At 36.3% G+C, this 11,698-nt stretch overlaps 1 non-coding gene across 1 annotated transcript; it reads left to right on the top strand.

The window, feature by feature from the left end:
- The first annotated feature begins 7,620 nt into the window (after nt 1–7,620).
- On the top strand, nt 7,621–7,727 carry LOC133820306 (small nucleolar RNA R71). The gene has a single exon (XR_009886724.1). It is a non-coding gene; the product is annotated as a small nucleolar RNA R71 (small nucleolar RNA).
- Nucleotides 7,728–11,698: the final 3,971 nt, after the last annotated feature.

Here is an 11,698-nt window from a genome sequence, read left to right as displayed (position 1 = left end):
TTTTATGAATGTATTTTATGCCCAAGATATATTTGCCATAGTTTTTCATTTTATTTTTCGAGATTTTTACCCGATCAGGGTTTTTTGTGTCGGTCCAGGACTGAAAGTCTTATCTTGACTTTTAAATCAAAAAATTCATAATTTGGATAGGAATAACTCATGGAATGATTTCCGAACAAAATATAATATTATTAAAAATAATATTCTTAACCCGGGGAAAAAATCTCGACCCGAGTCATTTTAAGGTACCCGAAAACGCAGGACGTTACACATAGCCTGTCGGGGCGGAACTAAAACCAACATTTGGCATGGTATTGCAACCAACAGGTTGAACAGCAAGGCTGAACTATGGAGTGCTCATAAAACTCGTTTAGGCTAGAGTGTATGGTGTGTAATAGGTTCTTGGAGCCATGGAATTTGGAAACAATGGAGTGGGGTAAGGGACCAGTCCTCCGAATGCTCCATTATTGGCGTTGTCCCAGTTGATTTACTCTTAGGCTCAACGTATGAAGTCTTCGAGCCTGTGGCATCCTCTTTGTTAGAGGTCATCCCATAGTGGTGAACTTGCTAAGATGGAAGGTTGTAGGTCCATCAGTTTGTTGGCCATCATCGACCATCTTGGTCCTGACTGCTTCTTCCTTAAAACATTTGATGTAGGCATTAAGGGTTTCAAGCGGTCCCTGCTTTATTTTGGCCAAAGCATTGATCTCAAAATTCACCTTCCGTGCAGCTATGAATTGTCTTTGAAATGAGGAGGAGAGTTGGTGCCAGGAGTGAATGGATCCTGTTCGGAGCTTCTTGAACCATTCATCTTTTGCTCCCGTCAAGTTCAACAAGAAAATGTTGTACTTGGCATCCTTGAAGATGCGATGGACTGACATCAATCTATTAAACTTTGAGAGACGATAGGTGGGATCCGTGCCTCCACTGTACGAATCGATTATTGGTATTTTGAAGCCTCGAGGTAGTGGGGCTTCCACAATGTGGGGAGCACAAGGCTCCCCATCCCATCTTTCGAATATGAGTCATGACCTTGTCTCTAAACCAACTTCAGCATTATCATTTTCAAACTCTCCAATTTTGCGCGGAGAGGGTCGCGATTTTTATTGGCACTTTGTGCTGGGTGCTTACTCCTCCGAGCATTAAGGTCATCTAGGATCGTCCTCAGGAGCTGCCCTGCCCCTGCGGGCATTCAAGTCATCTCGCAGGTCAGGTTGTGCTTGGTGGTGACCACCATCGTCGCGGTATCCTATTTCTTTTTCCCACTCGGAGTCATCGTATTACTTATTGATCGAGACACTAATTCTTTGTCCTCGGTGGGCGGAGACACTTTTCCTACTGGCCCCTTGGTCAGGGTTTCTATGAGGCTGGCGAGGTGCCGGCAGGACACCACCTCCAAGCCTGACACAATCTGTCGAAGCACGCCTGGGCGGAATGCCCTAGGATCCGTGGATGCTCGCAGCCTGGCATTTTCCTTGAGCACCATGCCCCTCGTCATCATTGGCCTGCCTTAGGCGTTGAATAGGCTCAGAAGCCTGACAAGTTCTATTCCGCCTTGAGTAGGGTCTTTGTCTACTTTTCCTTTTCCACGGTCTTGTAGTGCAGGTGGGGCTCTAGCTCCAGATAGGGGTGTAGGTGGCATGCCAGCTAGCGTATCTTGCGCCACACCAGTGGGGTGCTCGAGAGGCATGCCCATTGGATTGACAGATGGCACTCCGGCGTGGTGCGCAGGTGGCATGCCAACAGGATGCCTTGGTGGTACTTTGCCATGGGGGTCCACTCGCAGGCCTTGAGTCGCAAGAACAGGCCTCATGGTGTTAACCATCTCATGTAAGTCGGTGATATTCCCTTCCTGGGCATGAACTTTTTGTTGTTGGGAGGCCACCTGGCCACGGAGCGCCACCACTTCTAGTGGATTCTCCACGTCCATGGGCTAAGGATAGTCTTCCTCATAGAACTCGTCACCTTCTGATAAGTTCATTGTTATATATATTTTGCAAGTTCTTTCGTATTTGGATGATGATAATTTTGTGTTTTAAGAGATTTCAGTTTCATTTTGTAATTTTTCGATATTTAAACTAAGTTGTAATTTTTTTTGATAACATTGATATATTTGATGCAATTTTGGTTTAAGAATTTTATAGGCAAAAATAAAGGAGTTGCAAGATGAAGTTGGGATGTAATTATAATGTGTTTTGAAGTCTCTAAGCATATATGGTGATGTTACGGTGAATGAAGCTTGAGTAGAGGCTTACAAAATCAAGTGAAGTGAAATTTGGAGCGTTCGTTGTGGCTCAAAGAAGTGGTGGCCGCAACCTAATTACAAGGAATTAGGATTTTGGAAACAACAAGTTTTGGCAGCAGCGAGTACTTCTTCAGTTAGCTGCCAAAATATGAATTTTTAAGAGAATACGTGCACTGGCCGTGGTCACTACTTTTCCAGGCTACGGCTTAAGGTGGTTTTTCTCAAGCATCAAGCACACTCGCCGCAACAACTACTTTTCCAGGCCGCGGTCAGTCAATGCGATTTCAGTTTTTATTGTTATTTTTAATTAGATTGTTAAGATGATTATAAAAAGTTTTAGGGCTAACGTTTTCATTAGTTTTTAATCACGAATTCTAGAGATTAGAAGAACAGAGAAGAGGAGAGGACAACAATATTTCCTACATCAAACTAGTTTTTCCTTCTTCTCTTTAAAACTCATTAATTCCAATTATGATTATGTTATTGGTTATGTTTTTAATTATGGAGTAATCTTCTTTTAGGTTATGGGTTATTTCAAAACCCAAACACATGAATTCTTGATTTCTAATAATTAATGTTATTTCTTGATTTCTCCAATGATAAATTGCTTATATTCTTCCATGATTGATGTTATGGATTATGTGATATCTTGTTAGATGGCCAACTAATTAGGATGTTTCATTGTTCTATTATCATCTTAGAATTACTACTCACCTAATAGTTTAGGGTTCTAAGTGTGTGTGATAATTAATAGTATTGTCATAGGTATTATTGATTGTGATGAAGTTTAGAACCTAGGTTAAATGAATTATATGCTAAATTATATTGTTGCTTAGATTAGCCTTTCTCCACAGAAATTAAAGTTATTCCTAGGTTAAATAGATCACATGCTTCATGGATCTATTGCTTGGTATAAAGATTTAATTATTGAGCACTTCGCCTTGACTAATTGTAATTGGGAGATTGAGATAATTTACTTCTTCATCGTTATCTACAAGGTTAATAATTTAATTTGAAAATCATAATAATATTTATTATTGTTGGTCTTCAATGATTGTGGAGTGTGGAGAATAACTCTTAACTGTTTCTTTAAATCGTAATATCAACGCATTATTGCTTTTTTGTTTATGTTATTTAAATGTCAACTTGAGAAAAAAAAATCCATTCTTTGATTTTTGTGATTCATTTTTTAATAATAATTTGAATGTAGTTCTCATGGGTTTGACTCGTATTTACTGTTATACTGATATAATTGGTAATACTGAAAAGAAAATAATAATTAAATTTGACACAGCATCGATCAAATTTTTGGCGTCGTTATTGGGGACTATTGTTATTCACTTTATTATTCAAATTTATTTGTTTGCAATTAATTAGTTTTTACCATGGAATTGTCAGGTGTATATGTCTGGTGAAGATGATACACAAGATCGACTACAAAAAATCAAAGATTATCTTGAGGCATCGTCCGTGTCACACTCTTCCAAAATTATCAGTGATAATCCACTCTTTTAGAGTCATTATCAATGTGTAGAGTCTGTTAAAGAGCCATTACCGTCTAACAACAAATTTGATTCTGACAATTTAGTTCAATCCTATAGATCTATGGCCTCGCAAAGGATGTTGAAAGAGTTGGCAGCGCAGGATCTCGACCAGTAACCGCTTTGCATCCAGTATCCACCTTTGGATGTCAACTTTGAGTTGAAGTCGAGCCTCATTCACTTATTTCCCTATTTCCATGGGTTGGCCAGTGAGGACCCGAATAAACATTTGAAGGAGTTTCATATTGTTTGTTCTTACATGAAACCTATTGCAGTGACTGAAGAACAAAATTAAGTTGCGAGCTTTCCTTTCTTCTTGAAGGATACATCTAAGGAGTGGTTGTACTATCTTCCACCTAGCACTGTTGAAACCTAGAATGGTATGAAGACTATGTTCTTGGAACGATATTTTCTAGCATCTAAAGTTGGAAGCATTAGGAAAGAGATATGCGGTATAAGGAACCATACAAGGGAGTCTTTGTATGAATATTGGGAGAGATTTATGCGGTTGTGTGCTAGTTGCCCTCATCATCATATTAGTGAAAAACTCATCATCAACATAATTTATTTACCACTTAATTAATACTTCTCCATTTCTTTTAACCACATATTTGCCATTCAAATACTTTATTACAAAAATCTAACTTTATAAAATAATTCATTAGCCTTTTTTTAATTTCTCATGAAATAATAATCCTATTTATTATTAAATAAAAAATAAAAGAATGTGACAAAATTGTTGTTACTTATAATTACTAAGTGAACTTCTTGATAAATTTTAGAAAAAAAATAATTTTACTCATCATAAAAATATTGCATATTTATAAGGGTGAAAATACATATTTAAAGTGTTGAAAAATCACATTTTTCACATATAAAATCTAAGACTTAATTTATTTGAGTATATGTTTTACTTATATTAATTAAAAGACATTTTCTCTTAATAAACCAAAAATTCCAGCAAGCATTTTATTTAATTAGAATCACATAATTGAATTAAAACCATATTTTCTTTCACAAAATATAAAAAAAAGCCTGCATGTGTTTATTTTGATAAAAAAAACCCCATTAACATGTGAAATTGAATGTTTTTTGTTTATATAAAATCAAAACATCACTTTGAGGCTTCTCTTGTGCATTTTAAAATCATTGATTTATCATCACCATCACATAAATAAAAACAAACAGCAAGTACATATTTGTCTAATTGCACCTTTAATCATGTTAACACATAACCTAGCATGTTTCTACAACTCATGCATCCTTTTTAACACCCTTTTGATCAAGTCACCCTAACATGTTTCGGTACTTGAACAATCAAATAATACATTTAATCATACAAAACCAACAACAAAAGTCAAAACAAACCTAACCATAATGTATGCTCATGTGAAATTCTTTGCAACATAATAAAAACATAAAATATCACAATTATTACATGCCCATAACTAAAATAAAACAAGAAGCCAAAACCAAAATCTGAAAACCATTTAAGATACCCTAGGCCGAATTACACATAGAGTTCAATAGCAAGATTTATCATTCAAACTCACCATGTTTCTTTATTCAAATCATTAAGAGAATTAGTGCCAATAACATGCTTAGTGTCAATATCAACATTATACCACAAATCTTATCATGTTCCTATAAAAACATAACAATCTCTCAAATTCATAAGCATGATTATTCAAAATTCAAAATAACAAGAACCCTAAAACATATATTCAACAAAGCAACATAAGAAAGAAAGATAAAACTAAGCCTATAAACATGTTGGGCGAAATCTCTAAGCATTAACATTCCAATTTTACCCTTTCAACAACAAAGCTTCACAATAACCTTCCACATAGAATCATAGTTCCCACAAGGGTTTTTATAAAATCCCAAAAATACAAATTTGTAATGACTCAACTATTTCTAAGACCTTGGACCATTAAAACTACTAGACATAGCCACTATTTTGAGAAAACATACATAAGGAATATTCATAACTTTATTAAAAACTCCAAAGTAAATATTGAAATACATAAATAAGCGATATGGGATCCCATTGTTTTTAAAATAAAACAATAACTTTAAATTAAATGAAGTTGTTTACAAAGCTAAATGTGGAAAATACATAAAAACACAATTTTAAGAGACTAAAAATAACGTCGTCCTCGAATCGTCACACAGTCCATTGAATCCCTTCATCCTTAATACATAAGCCAAGCTACCAAGAATCATTCCGCCACCATATTTATTTTCCTGCATCACATAAAAAAAATAAAGGAGTGAGCCTAATGCCCAGCAAGGAAAATCTACTAACACAAATAAGCATAAACATTTACTATAAAATATATGATTATAAAAACATGTATTACAATAGCCATCATACTTCTTGGAGCTTGCTAGCTAGGCAATCATATGCCCATAAATTTACGGGGCTGGTTATCTAAACAAGTCATATAAATTTATGGGGCTCATTATCTAAACAAATCATATACCCAAGGAATATATATTATTGGGACTTGTTATCTAAACAAATTATATACTTGTTGTCTAAACAAATTATATGCTTGTTATCTAAACAAATTATGTATTCAAGGAATAAAAAAAACTATCATACATATATCATAGCATAAATATATCAAAACATAAAAATCACATAAAAATCTATCCTATTTTCCTTACCAACACCGGGATATTTGAGAACAAGGACGAGATTTGGAACACTCCTAAAACCAACAATAAGAATGGTGAGTATTTCTAAAGAAAAAAGATGACAAAGAAGAGAACTAAACCACCAAGAAGAAGCTTATCGAAAAGAAACCTTAAGTTCAAAGAACTTAAATACGTAACCAAGAATCGAAAACAACGAGTTAGGACTTGAGTAAAGAAAATTAAAGAACAATATAGAAATGAGCTTAAGAATAAGAATACCTTTGGATGTACTAGAACCGATCTACACCTCGATATTGAAAACACACTATATCTCACTTCCCAAGTTTTTATAAAGCTTAAGATGATAAAGCTTTCATCCCAAACCCAAGTGTATCACTCTATAGTAACCCTAGCAGCTTGAAGGCTTTGAACACAGCTTGAAGAATGAGAAAAATGGCTAGGTACTAGGTCCTATTTATAGAGTTCAAGGAGTGAAAATATCTCCTTTTAGCTTGAATAAAAATAATGAGTATTAATTGCAAAAATATTTGAATATTCGTTCAACAGGTGCTTAAGACTAGGTCAAAAATGTTCAAAGGCTAGTCAAGAGGTTAAGGGATGAATCATGCTCAGTTTCTACAACGTTTGAAAATGTGGTCCTAGTGTAGAGTCCCAGAATATTTACTTAACTAGCTAGATAGTAGTAGTAGTAGTAGTAGTAGTAGTAGTAGTAGTAGTAGTAGTAGTAGTAGTAGTAGTAGTAGTTAGTATTGACATTGTTGTAGTTGGTAATAAGTAGGCAAGTTGTAGATGGGCCTAAAGTTGTAGTTTCAGTTGACATATTGACATTGTTCATCCACCAACCCATTCGAACTAGAAGCTTGTGCCACATTCACTATTTCTTGACTACTTGTTACTTTATTTTTAGTGAGACCCTTAATCTGATTATTCAAAGTAGACACTTGCGCCATCAGTGATGTTATTTGATATACTTCAAAAACCCCAGCTGCCTTATTAACCGTCAATCTCTCACTCTGCCATTGACAACTATTCATGGCCATATCCTCAAATAGAATTAATGCCTCCGCCAGTGTCTTTCATAAAATTGTTCCGCCTGATGCGGCATCAATATGTGATCTTGTTGGACCATTTAGCCCATTATAGAATAGTTGAATCTGAAACCAATCATCTATGTCATGATGAGGACATTTTCTGAGCATCTCCTTAAATCTATCCCATCCCTCATATAATTGCTTGGATTCCATCTGCCTAAATGGAGTGATCTCAACCCTTAGTTGTGAAATTTTAGAAGGCGGGAAAAATTTTGTGAGGAATTTTTGTGCCATATCCTCTCAGGTAGTTCCATTTCCCGGGGGGTATAGGCTGAAACCAAGCTTGGGCTCTGTCCCTCAACAAAAGAAAAGAGCTTCAACCGAATAGTATCTGTCGTGACCCCATTGATCTTGATCGTGTCACAAATCTCTAAGCAAGTTGCCAAGTGAATATTGAGGTCTTCATGAGCTATTCTAGAGTATTGATTTTGCTGCTATAATGCCCCAAAATCCCTAATAAGGTTTAATGGTCGGATTAGTAGGTCGGGAGGGCCATAATTGATTTATTATGCCATTAAATGATTATATGCATGTTTATGTGAATTATATTATTATATGATGATAAATGCATGCATGTGGGTCCACTTTTCATTCTAAGGGCATTTTTGTAATTTGGCCCGTTGAGGGCATAATTGTATATTTTCATGCATGTTGGTGAATTATTAATGAGGCCACATTATAAAGTGGATTTTTTTGAGCTATTTGGCATGAGATGATCTTTGAATGAAAGTTAGCGGTTTGGTCATAACGGGGTTAATTTCGGGGCTCGTGGTGAGTCTCGGGGTAATTTGGTGATTAAAACATTACCGGGAATAGGGTAATGGGATATGATTTATTAGAATTTGAGAATATTGGAAATAATGAGAATTGGAGAGCGTTAATTATGATTAACGAGATAAGCGGGAAAGGACAGTTTTGCCCTTGGTGGCTGTTAAGGGTTTTACTTAAGCCTAGAGGTATTTTTGTCTTTTGACCTAAGGAATATCAACTTGAGAAAGCTGTCCAAACTTAAGCAAAAATAGATCTTCTTCTCCTTCTTCACCCGTTCATCTTTTCCTCCTCTTTTCTCTTTGAATTTTTTAGCTCCATTTGAGGAATCAAGCTAAGGAAGTGAGCCTTGAGGGTCTAGGATTATGTTCCACCATTGAAGAGGGTACCATATTGAGCTTGAGGTAATATTTTCACCGTAGAAATTCTGGTTCTTGCTCTGTTTTCCATTTGATTTTCAGCTGAAACTTTGATTTGGATAGTGAGAATTTATGGAAGTTTTTGGCAAAGATTGATTGGGTTATGATGCCTAGGACTTGTATGTTTGATTTTTGGGTTCTTTTGTGAGTCTGGATGGAGTTTGGGATCAAGTTTTGAAGGTTGGAAAGTGGAGAAATCGAAGGAGGAAAAACTAGGGTTGTTTCAGCCTGGCTCTAGCGCTACAGCGCCTAAGGGAGGGCGTTATAGCGTTGTCCAGAGCCATTCTTCCCTGCTTTTAGTGCCTAGGCGCTATGGGGGCAGTGCTACAGCGCTACCCTATTTTTCCAAGTTCCTATTTTGGGCATTTTTTGAGGGTTTTTGGCTCGGGGTTTCAATTCCTAAGGCTCGGGATTGAATCTACTAGCCGTTTGGGTACGATTCGAGGTCCCGTGGGTGAGGTTTAGACCAAGAATCTTTTATTGTTGATTTTCATTGATGGAAGTTATATTTGGTTATGACTAGGTGACCACTAAGGAATCAAAGGATCGATCATTCTCAATGGTCGTTCTTATATTATTTCTCGCTCGAACCAGAGGTAAGAAAACTGCACCCTGGATGTGACATGCATGGTTATTAATGAGTCATGTTGAGTGGTATATATGTGGGCATTGATTATTAGCAATCTTGCTTATCTGTGAATGGCACTAACCTATAAGTCAGGAATCAGCAATGGTGTCAGTATTGATTGTGAAGCTGTGACTTATTGGTCAAGTTCAGCAGTGGTACTGAGCACTGGTCGTATGGTATTGGCTTATGAGTCAAGAATGGTATTAGTGTGTTTAACGCAAGCTGAAAAGATTAGATCTAATCAACATAAGCATTATCATCATAAGCATGAAATGCTTGACCGACCTTAAGTTTGATGAAAACAAAAGCACTTGTCTAGTCCAAAGGCTAGTTACTTAGAGCCAGAGCCAAAAGGCTAAGGTGATCGACATGTCACATGGCTTAGGGAGTAGATCCCCAGAGATGGACTTATTAGCCATCTATTTAAGGAGCAGAACCCTAGTGATGGACTTATTAGTCATCTATACATGGAACAGATCCTTAGAGGTTGATTTATTAGTCACCTGCCCAAGTTATGACTCTATAGTCACTCATTTGATTAGGGTGCAGAGGCCTAGAGATAGAATTATTAGTCATGTATTCAGAGTATGACTTATTAATCACTTATCTTATTAGGTGTAGAGTCCAAGAACTTTACTTAGCTAGTTAGATAGTAGTATTATAGTATTAATAGTGTTATCTTTATGACCGTGGATTTTTGGTTCAGACCGGGAATTATTTGGACACTCGTAGTAGTACTTGTAGATTTTCTAAGTTTAACCTATAGTTAGGAATATTAACTTTAAACTAAGGTTTGATTAATATGACTGATATTGAGGATAATATTTATTATACTATAAGGTTTAGATAAGAACCAATAAGATTTTAGCACATGTTATTAATGATTAAGTATTTTGGAGGATTAAATTTATTAAGGTTAAAATTTGAATACCCTAAGGTCAGTCAGCAGCTTTGAAAACATTAGAGGGCTTAGTCAAGGCTGTTTTCTCAATTTTAATTAAGCTAAAAATGTGTAATTTCGTATTTAAATAATCAGCGTATGCCGATATATCGCAGCTGTAGGGGGCGATATATCGCAGCACGAAGATACGAAAAAAACGAAACGATGCACGATTGCCTCGGGCATACTGGCCCAGGAGATATATCGCCCCTCTCAGCATAATTTGAAAGTTTTTGAAATCATTTTCCATTCAACCCTTCAACCTCTTGATAAGTCCAGCACCTTTCTGAACGAGTCTTCAGCCTCTGCTGAACGATAATTCAAATTATTTTCACTTAAAAAGCCATTATTTTTATTCAAGTTAAATTAAGATCCTTTCATTCCTAAACTCTATAAATAGGACCTAGTACCCAGCCATTATTCATCTTTTACTCTAAGTTCAGAGGCTGCAAGTTGCTAGGTGAGTGTGAGAGTATAAACACTTGGGTTGGGAATCATAAGCTTGATCATCATAAGCTTATCAAACACTTGGGGAGTAAGATTTTATAGCATTTCGGTTCAAGGTTTAGATCGGTCTTATAAGTCTTCAAGGTATCCCAAACTCTAGTCCGTTTCTGTACTTTTTCTTTAAAGTTCTCATAGTCTTCTACTCATTCTAACCTTATTCTTATTTTGGTTAGGAAATCTAAGTTCTTGAGCACAAGGTTTTGGTAAGTATATTTTAATAGTATAGTTCCTTCATCTCTTTTTTCTTCAATAGACTCACCCTTTCATAAATGGCTTTTAAGAGTGTTCCAAGGTCCCAACTCTGTCCTCATATCCCGGTTATTTGGTAAGGAAAATAGGATAGGATTTATGTGTTATCTGCTTTTATATGTTATCTTATGTTTTTTTATGTTATGAAATATGTTATGTTATGTATGTTTGTAGGCTTGGGCATATGACCCATATGACTAACAAGCCCCAAATGGATTATGGGCATATGACCTGCTTATCAAATGAAAAACTTCAAAGATCTAATCAGAAACTCAAAGAATAGTTGTAGAAAGAAAATGGTGAAATGAACTTGTATTTTTCATGGTGTAGTGCTACAGTGTTTTTTCCAACCCCCTTCCATGTGGAAGTGGGGTTCCTTTTATAATGAGCTCTAATGGCCCTTGATACATTGTGGTCTAGGGGACCAGGTGGTACACAAGTACACTGTAAGGAGAGTGGTCTCAGGGGTAGTGGTGTTCGTTCCAGTACGTGGCCAAACACAATGAGGATGTCTCCACTACTTATTTCGTACGAATGTCAGAGGAGTGGTGCCAGGCGTAACAGTGCAGGTGGTGGTGTCGACTCTGACATCTGACCATAGACACACATGCCATGTCCCTTCTCCCAGTACTCCCACTACTTGTTT

The sequence above is a fragment of the Humulus lupulus genome, chromosome 2, assembly GCF_963169125.1.
Source record: "Humulus lupulus chromosome 2, drHumLupu1.1, whole genome shotgun sequence".
In the NCBI taxonomy this organism is placed as follows: domain Eukaryota; kingdom Viridiplantae; phylum Streptophyta; class Magnoliopsida; order Rosales; family Cannabaceae; genus Humulus; species Humulus lupulus.
The sequence above is the reverse complement of the archived record's forward strand: the minus strand, read 5'-3'. Positions and strand labels throughout refer to the sequence as shown.